The sequence below is a fragment of the Oryzias latipes genome, chromosome 3, assembly GCF_002234675.1.
Source record: "Oryzias latipes chromosome 3, ASM223467v1".
Lineage (NCBI taxonomy): Eukaryota > Metazoa > Chordata > Actinopteri > Beloniformes > Adrianichthyidae > Oryzias > Oryzias latipes.
The window spans coordinates 29,104,632-29,114,406 of NC_019861.2; the positions used below are offsets into that span (position 1 = coordinate 29,104,632).

General features: G+C 39.5%; 1 long non-coding RNA gene across 1 annotated transcript; it reads left to right on the forward strand.

Moving 5' to 3' along the window:
* The first annotated feature begins 755 nt into the window (after positions 1-755).
* On the forward strand, positions 756-7,873 carry LOC110013782. The gene is made up of 2 exons (XR_002872991.1): positions 756-2,494; positions 6,227-7,873. It is a non-coding gene; the product is annotated as an uncharacterized LOC110013782 (long non-coding RNA).
* The last annotated feature ends 1,902 nt before the right edge of the window (positions 7,874-9,775 follow it).

Here is a 9,775-nt window from a genome sequence, read left to right on the forward strand (position 1 = left end):
GCAGAGCATTGTTGTAGGTGCATCCCAGCCCTCTTAGTTGCAGACAAGTTTACACTGATTGTTTCATGTATCTAGGCTTGGACTCCTGATGCCTGCAATGCTTTTGAACCTGGCCTTTTGTGTCATCCATCGGAGCTTTTGTTCTAGATGAAACAGACTATGTATGGTCAGCACTGAGCTCCTGCACAAGCAAGTGTCAGCCCCGACTTCACACACTTGTGCATTTGTGGAGATGAAGGCGTGCAGGCAAACAAAAACATTCCACATATATTGTGGGTACAGTGGAATATAGAACTGCAAAAGTGTGCAGCGACATGTAAACCATGCACACACAGTTTTATACAAAGGGTGAGTGTGTAGGAGATGGGGGCACGTTTTTTTGTTTTTTTTTTCTTTCTTTCTTAGCTATATCACATCCTGCAAAAGCATGCGTCTGCTGCAAGGGGGACTTGAGAATTAAAGTTTCATCTCCCTGTAAAACCAAGACTTCTGCAGGCAGATGGGAGCACCACTTTCTTTTTAACCCTGCCACTGCTTTGGCCCTCTATAAGGAAATGACTTCATCTATAGTAGCATTGAACTTGCTGAAGGATGAGCATAATACTGGCAAAATATGCAAATACAAAGGCAGCTGCATGCAAGCAGGAGCCGATTTAGCTCGTGCTGGTTTGCAGCACCTTCCATCCGTGAAACCAGGGTTCAACTCCAGGTTGCTCCCTGTTCCCTTCTCTACTTCTGTGCTGGTCCCAAGCCCAGTTGCTTTGAGAGGGTTGCGTCAGGAAGGGCATCTGGCATAAAACATTGCCAAGTTGACCATGCGACTAGTTCGCTGTAATGACCCATGATGGGAAAAGCCGAAAGAGCAACAACAACAAAGGCAGCTGCATGCAGGCAAAAAGTCCTCTAAATGATGAGCATGGTCTTTTTATGTCAAAGATGGTGGTGTGCTCTCAATGCAACTTTATATAAATGCAAAGGTAGACAGACTTCCAATTGGCAAATAGGAGATGAGTTTCTTTTTAACTGGTATCCCGTCAAAGTTTTCAAATATTAGATAGATGCAAGATTTATAGGAATCCTTGTTACGGCTTGAGAGAAGAAGGAATACGCACTCGAATCCAAATGTTTGAAGAACCGAAATGTTTAAGAACAAAAAGTCACCACAAGAGTGGGTCAAAAAAACTCAATATCATCAAGACTTCAGGACTAGACAGGACGCTGCGCCATCGAGAAACCAAAAGATCATTCCTTAAATACCCAAAAGCTTTATTGTAAAATGTACGCAGCTGTGGGCCCAGGGGAAAGCACAGGATGGGGAGCGGGCACTGATCATCATCATCCTCATTCCTTTTACAAGACAGTACAGTTTCATTTTAATAATATTAGAATTTTAGCATACTCACATACATACTCACCAACTTAATGAAGATTTCTTACATGTGTTATGCAGGGTAGAATTTTTCTGTTCTTATATTTTTTTAAATATATATTTCTAGTGAACAATTGAAAAACTCTTCAAGAAATACTGCTATTTGGTTTAAAAGTTATGTATACAAAAAATCTTGAAGAAAACACAATCACAGTGGTGTTGTCCTGTTGCTAAAAAGTAAACCGTGCAAAAGAAAATCCCAGTGGAGTCGCTGCAGCTCCATTGCAAACCTTTGGCCGTTTTCTTTTTAGATATAACAAAATCAAATTTGCACTTGTTGCGATGTAACAAAAGCCTATATCAGAAATCTTTGTGCCAGCATGTGTTGCTAAAAAATGTAAAAAAAAAAAAAGGAAAGACTAAAATTCAGGGGGTGGCGCATGAAAAAGTAAATGAGCATCATAATATTGAGGTCTTTTAATTTTTCAGCAGATGTGATGAATTGAGCTTCGACTGATGTTTCCTGAAAGTGGCAACACGTGTCCCTCTTATTTGGCTGGTGCTGCCGCCTCGTCTACAGATGTGTCGCTTGATGTACCCTTCGAATGGCACACTGCCACTTAATAAAATATCACTCCTGCTTTGACAGGGAAGCTTTAATTGAGTCCCTTGTCAGTTTTATCAAACTGTGTGTTATCATCATTTGAAACTTTTTTTCCCTTCTTCGCTCTTGCTCTGACGGAATAACCAATAACATCCTGTGAAAAAAAGGAGGACAAACTTAAGGAAATGAAATACAGCGAAGTACGACGAGAGAAATATGAACCAAAGAACACGAGTAAAAGTACTAGGGAGGCCAAAGGAGAGCAGGAGCGAGAAGGGAAAATAGCTAAGAGAGAAACAGTCTTCAGAAACCCTCTTGTCATTGAATTCATAATTCAGCTTTGTGATTTTAATTTCTCTCTGTTCTTATCAAAGGCCGGTGGAGCAGAAAAGGGAATGCTGGTAGTTTGTGGGATCACTGCATAGAAGATGAGCTGCAAGCACAACGCCTGAAGATGGAAATGTTGCATGAGCCCCCCCACTCAGTGACACCAACGCCTTAAAGAGGAAACTGCCAGAAATGTGAGTTGTGTACACAAACTCTTTTCGGGGATCACATAGCTTTGTTTTCTAAAATACAAATGTTCAGCCACTTAAAGGAACAGAGTCTGCCTGTTTCAAAGAATACACAAAAATCCACTCTGCTTTCACCAAATGTTTTTTGAGTTAAAATTTAAAAACAGAAAACATGTATATGTATTCTTCTTTGGCCAATATTACATACAAACATTTTAACAATTATTTTTTATGTTTTACATTTTGATCCAAAATGTTTGTATGTGGTGTTCCTACATTTGGCCATCTTGATCTATCTATCTGTCCGTCCGTCCGTCTATATCTACATAAAAACGCCCCTCTCACCCTTCCGCAGGTGGTTCCTCACCCAAGCTCGGGTCCTCTACCAGAGGCCTGCGAGCTTGAGGGTCCTGCGCAGTATCTTAGCTGTTTCTAGCACTGCGCTTTTCTGATCATCATCGACTTCTTTGTATGAGTCATTGGTTCACAAAAGTTTCTGACATTAAGTACAATTTATACTCAGTGCTGAATTTTTAACAAATTTTGTATAAAATAAAATAGAATTTATTAGGACAGATTGGACTTCCAAAGATCTAAATTAAGAAAAAGTGTGTTAAGTCTAATGTCCTTCCGGCCTTTTTTTTTGTCTCTCAGAGCTCACTTTAAGTAAGCTAGCATTAAACCATTTTGGATTTAGGGGGTAAGTAGCCTAGAATGACATGTTACAAATACTATTGCTTTACCTTCAAAGCAGGAAGAACTTTGTCTTTTGACAATCTTTCCCCTGAACTCTTGTGTACTGCACTGCCCCCTGTGGCCTGCTCTAGCTATCACACTCTGACAGCTTTCAATATCAAGAAGAGATGTGCCAAACTGAAACAAGGTGATTGGAGGCTATGGGATGGCAACTGTTTGCAAAGTCTCACAGAACCATGGAATTCAGATTTTTATGTTTAGATTTTTAGCTCAAGTAACAAAATTTATATGTCACCATTTTGGTTGGTTAATATATCTAACATATCTAAATCTTTAAATCCGGATGAAAAATATCTGCAGCTACTGCCATTGCCTACAAGTCATACTCATAGCCTTTAGGACATGTAGATTGTGGTTAGACACATTTTTTTTAAGATATGTCTTAATCATATTCCCATAGAATCAGTACCTATATTGCATTTTTGTCATCTTCACACTCACACATGTACCTAAAATCTTAGGCTTTATCAGGCAAATGCATATTTCAGAGCTTTGTTGAAACAATAACTAATATGGGGGGGGGGGGTCCCACGACATGTATTTCTTGGGAATGTGAAACAAGTGTCACGGTAGCTGAACCAGCAATGTATTTGCACACCAAAAAGCCTTTGCAGACAATTTGACCCTCTGAGGTTTCATTTTTTTAAACTGTTGCAGACTCTCTCTGTAACCAGAACTTCTTGTTTTTGACCATTACATAACACTTGTGTATGAATGCATACGAATGTCCTGGTGATGGTCAGAAGGGCCATAGGTGTGAACTGGCAGCCACGCCTCTGTCAGTCTGCCCCAGGGCAGCTGTGGGTACATCAGTAGCTTACCATCACCAAGTATGAATGAGGAGTAAACTGGAAAAAAAAAAAAAAGAATTAAGGACTAAAAACTGGTTACTATTTGTTTCTTTTGTAAGTGACCATGGTATAAGCGGGTTAAAGGCCTTCAAAGTGGGCATTATCACTTTTTAACGGACACTGTGGAAGCCTTAACCGTCCGACGCGAAGCGAAGGAGGGTTGCATACTTCATCAGCTATTAACCCTTATTTATACCATGGTCCGGTTGAATACTCGATTCTGATTGGCTGCTGGGTATGCGTTAAAACCTGATAACCGCACGGTGAAAAAAGAAGTTCCGGTCGGCTAGCTTAAATGATTTGTATCACTGCGCCGGCTTCTGTAAAACAACCTTTTGCTTCATCATCTGGGCAAAAACAAGCGGTAAGCGATTAACTTTACCTCTGAATTGATGCTTTATTCAACCCATCGGGACGATCAGCATAGATATATCGCAGAATCTTGACTGCAGCGGTGGTGCTGCGCGACGCGGACTATATGTTACGTGATGCGGCGCATAGTACGCTGTTTATGAGAAAAGTGATCCAAATCGGAAAAAAAAACAAGAATTAAGGACTAAAACCTGGTTAATATGTATTGCTTTTGTAAGTGACCATGGTATAAGCGGGTTAATGGCCTTCGAAGTGTGCGGTTACTACTTTTTAACGCACTTCGCGGAAGCAACCGTCCTCCGCTTCGCGTCGGACGGTTCAGGCTTCCACGGCGTGCGTTAAAAAGTAGTAACCGCACACTTCGTCGGCCATTAACCCTTACATAACGCACTGTGATAATCGCACGCCTAAAAAAGAAGTTCTGGTCACATGGCTTAAATGTCCTATATCACTGCACTGGCTTAAAACAAACTTTAGCTTCATCATCTGGACACAAACAAGGGGTAAGAGGTGAACTTTCTCTCTGAACTGATGCTTTTATTTAATACATCGGAATGACCAGCTTAAATATCCCTTTCCTTTGCCTGCTGCAGTCGAGATCGGAGGTCGGAGTTATCATGACGTCGCGTTCCAAACCGAAAAAATAACAAGAATAGAATCCTAAAAACTGGTTGAACATTTATTTCTTATGTACGTGATTATGGTATAAGTGGGTTAATGACCTTCAAAGTGTGCATCAGAATTAACGCACACCGTGGAAGCCTGAACCATTCGACGCGAAGCGGAGTGGGTTAATTTCTGATAATGCACACTTCGTCGCCCATTCACCCTCACTTACTTTACAGCTAACATCCAGATGCCTCTACTTCAGTCTCAACATTATTTTTATTGTATAATGTGGCTATGGTTTACCAGTCAGATACCTCCTCTTGTTCATTTCAAAGTAGGGCTTATCTTGTGATGCCTGAAACAGATACATTTAACTAACATCATTTAATTTTTATGAAAGAATTTACCGTTTATTTGTTTTGCAGAGAAAAAACACCACCCTAAGTTGTTTTGTTTTTTTCGTATTTGTCTGCTCTCATGTTCACACAAACCCTGTCAAACTGACTGATATCAAAATCCCTGCATCTCTCAGACTCAACTGCAGTCACAAATGACTCAGAGATCACAACTTAGAACAAACTCAATTACATGTTCAATTAAATGACCTGAGCTGGTAAAGTGCTTCTGTGCAAAAGAAAAGTGGACAACCCTGATTAAACTTAGGCTTTCTGACTTCAAGACGGCCGCTGCTCCTTCTGATTTGTCATTTTATTGATTGTAATCAGCAGTAGATCAGTAAATACAAAGACTCGTGTTTGCTATTTACATACATTTCTACAGTTTTTCAGGGGTCCATAATTAAATCAAGCTTTAGATTTAATTGATAGAAGCACTCTTTTTAAATTCATATTCATATACAAAGTGTATAGGTGATGTTCTGAAACTCTTACAAGTAAAAGTACCCGAATAAACTCCTGTTCTGATGTAATGTTCCTTTTCATCTGTTCACCAAATGTTAGATGTGCCTAGATTCTGAATTTAAGAATTAATCCTTTTTCTTTTTTTTTTTAAGAAAGGTATAACTGCTGTGTTAAACAATAAAACTGAAAAAAATCTATATATTCTTCCCCTAGTAACACTCGTGCTTCACTGGGCTTTCTCTCCTTCCAACTACTTTCGTTTTTCTCCTCCCTCTATCCCTGAAATCAAGGTCTGCTGGGCATTTTTAAGACAGAGGCTTCCTGGACTATTTCGGTATCAAAGCTTTGAAGCAGCAAGAGGAATGCTGTCTGAAGTTGACATGTAAGAAGAGGAGGGCGATCCACTCTGACTGGTTTATGTGGGCAAAGAAGGCAGGAGGTGCAGTCAGTAGCCCTTCCAGGAGCAACCTCCACTGGGGATAGGAGCCCTCAAATGCTCCTCTTCAAACCCAGACCCTCCCCAGCCATTGGGGGAGGCCTTTATGTTTCATATGTTTGGTGTCCGCTTCACTAGATTTATAGATGTATGGAACATGCATGTATATGCCTGTGAACTGTCACTGCTTCATGGAATATGGTGTGAAAGCTGTAAGAAAATGTGTTCATTTTAACATATATTTTGTTGAGATAAAGAACTTTTACAGACGAGTAGAGTCCCTAAGATGTTGTTAAAGCTTTATTAACAGAAATGAATAATATCCTTTTTGAGCAGAAGCCACAGTGCTCGTATATCTTTATAATTAATTTATTCGTTGGTTAAATATGTAGCTCATAAAGCTAATGCTACTGCTGGCTTTCAGATCTTGTGTGATTTCTCATGAAAGAAGGCAAATTTGCTTTTGTTTTAAATCCCAGATTTACAATTTTTACATGTGGACCTAACGTGACTTGACACTAGTTTGGTAAAATAAAAAGAACAAAGTGAAAATATCTCTTTTTGATTGGTGAATGTGGTTAGTTCTATTTTCACCGTGAAGAAAAGTTGTCATATGACAAAATCGTGCCTGCAGCTTTGATGTGAATCAACTCCAGCCCTACATAGCTCTGTGGACTGTTGTCCAGATGACCTCTTTTTTTCCCCTCTTTCCATGCTGAGGAAGTGCAGTTTATGGTGGATCTAACTGACCTGGCTAGTCTCCCTGCAGATACTGCTCCCTGATTCATCTGCTGCCAACCCCTTCAAGTTATTCATCTGGAAGAAATATGCATTCATCATTGTATTTTTAATCACACCAAATAGATAGACAAAGAGAAAGCCTAAGGGAAAGGGGGAGCAATCCACAACTCCCAAAGCTCAGATGGTATTCCTCCCCTGCATCACCAAACATTCCCAAATTGACTTTGAATGGATTTATTTTTAATGTGTGGAAGATGCTCCACCACAGAGAATTGGTATGATGTGTGTACATGTTTGTGTGTGTTTGTTTTTTTGTCTATCTCCTCTGCTAAAACATCTTTCAGTGTGTGTTTGCCTATGAATTTGCATACTTGTACTGTGCATCACTTCCAAACGTTTTTCTACATTGATATAACTAACACGCTCTGTTGCATAACCCCAGTATGAGAGGTCTCCCTTCACATGAATGCATGCTATTGTAGTAAAACCATTTTGGCCCATCCAGCCTAGTACAAATGAGCTAGCTTATCCCTTCATTTCCCATTCAAGTGTATTCATTAATACATTAATTTATCAGCTTGTCTTGGTTCCAGCTTAATTGAGTCCCATTGCAACTTTCTAAGTAGGCCACATAGAGATCTGACAAATCAAATGTATCTGGCTTTTGTTCCTTTGGGCTAGACTTGTAACCTTTAAATCAGTATTTGTATGTCTTGTATATATATGTAATAGATATATAGATTATAATATTTTGCCTTCATGCCGTTTCCTGTTTGTCATTTACTGTGATGTAGTGTGGTTGTAATCTGTGTTTTACTGGGAAAAGCAAGTGTCTTCCTGTGGCTCTGAATGTGCTTTTGCACCAACGCATGAGTTTGTGCACGGACACACACACACGCTTGCAAACAGATGTGGGCACAGAGATGGGAGTGGGGGTGTTCTATATCTTAATGCCATTACATTAAATTTTAAATAATGTTATGCAAATCAGAAATGACAGAAGATTATCTCCTTGGGACCCTGAAAGGGATTCGTCAGTTCTTGTTCCAATAGCACTGGAAAATAGCCCAGACGTATGGCAGGGCGTGACAAAGCCTGCTGGTGGTGAAAGAAGAGACCGTGAGAAAAGGCCCATAGTGTTGGCTATTAAAATCAATTTGCCCAAGAAGTGACTGACAAGAAATTTCTTAGCATATTCACCTCTTTTAGAGAGGGGAAGCACCATCATAGAAGACTGGACCATCACACACCAAGTACAAAAGTGAAATAAAAAAAATGTGTGTTCATGTGTTCATATGATAGATGCATAGTTTTTATGTGTGTGTTTGTCTTGCTTTTTTTTTTTTTTTAACTTGACAGCTTAGTGCCAAACTTGTTGAACAGAGCTTGGTGTGTGTGCTACCTGGCTTAAAAAAGCCAATAATTTCCTTTCTTTGAAAGTCAAACTTGGAGGGGACAGTGGAAGTCCTGTGGTTTTTTGCCCTTTCCCCAACACATTACAATGGGAAGTGTAATGGATTTTTAGTGTTTATGACATGGCTTCACCGTTTACCTCCCTCCCTCTTCCACTCTCACTGCAGGCAACGAGTGCGGCAGCCATGCACAAAAGCCAGTCTCAATATTGTGTAAGGGACATAGCCATCCATTACTGAGCAAACAATGTTTTCTCTGTCTTCAGTGCTTTGGGCCAGCAATTAAAGACATCACGCCAGCACAGAGGCACTAAAGGGGGGGAGCTACCAGACCTTATCAGAGCCATTCCATCAAATATTGATGAACCTAATTGAGGTTTTTAGGCACTACAAAGCTTCTGGAGGATCAGATCTGTTTTTATGGGATAGCACACTTAATGGTATTTAGAATACATGAAGCAAAAACTTTAGTTTTGTGTGTAAATTGTGTGTTATAAACTAACAGCAACCAAATGTCTGTTATTAAGAAACCTAGCTCAGATCCTTCTCCCACAGATTAACTGTCTCAGTATGATTTTAAGGTAGACATCAATAACAATATATGATAAACATTTCTCCTCTTTTATTTTATGTTTTGTGTACTGTAAGAGAAGAAAACAGGCATTTCTGTTACATTGTTTTCCTCTTTCTCGAGTGTTATTTTCAGTAAAATCAGCATCACATTTTAAACTTTTTTTGCTCAAAGTTTTTAAACTGCTGCTTCAGTTTCCGGACCTTTCAACATTGGTCCTCTGGGACATCAGTCTCACAGTAACAGCTTTAATTTGCAGAAAAACAAGTTGAAAATATTGATTTCAAAAGTATTCTTTCTTTTTCTTTCAAAAAAAGCTTTTCTGTTGGTTGAAAAGCAGTGGCCTTTAATTAAATTGAGCTCGTAGGTGTGTGTGTTTTCATTTGGCCACTGTGTTCACGTAAAATGATACATTAAAGGCTGTGCTTTACTTCAGTCAGACTGTAAAAATATACACACAGACCTAAGTGTCTCTTTCAGAGCTTTAGTGCTGGCATGCAGAAATCAACACCAAGCAGTGCCAGGAGGATGGAAGTTATTTGTTTTTAGGGCAAAAAAAAAAAAACCTGTTCCTTCTCAAAACAGCAAAACACTGCTCTTTAAAGATGACACATTCTAGAATTTAGGTTCATTTATGTTCTCAAATCCCAAACCCCACTTCTCTTTGGGAATTTCTTCT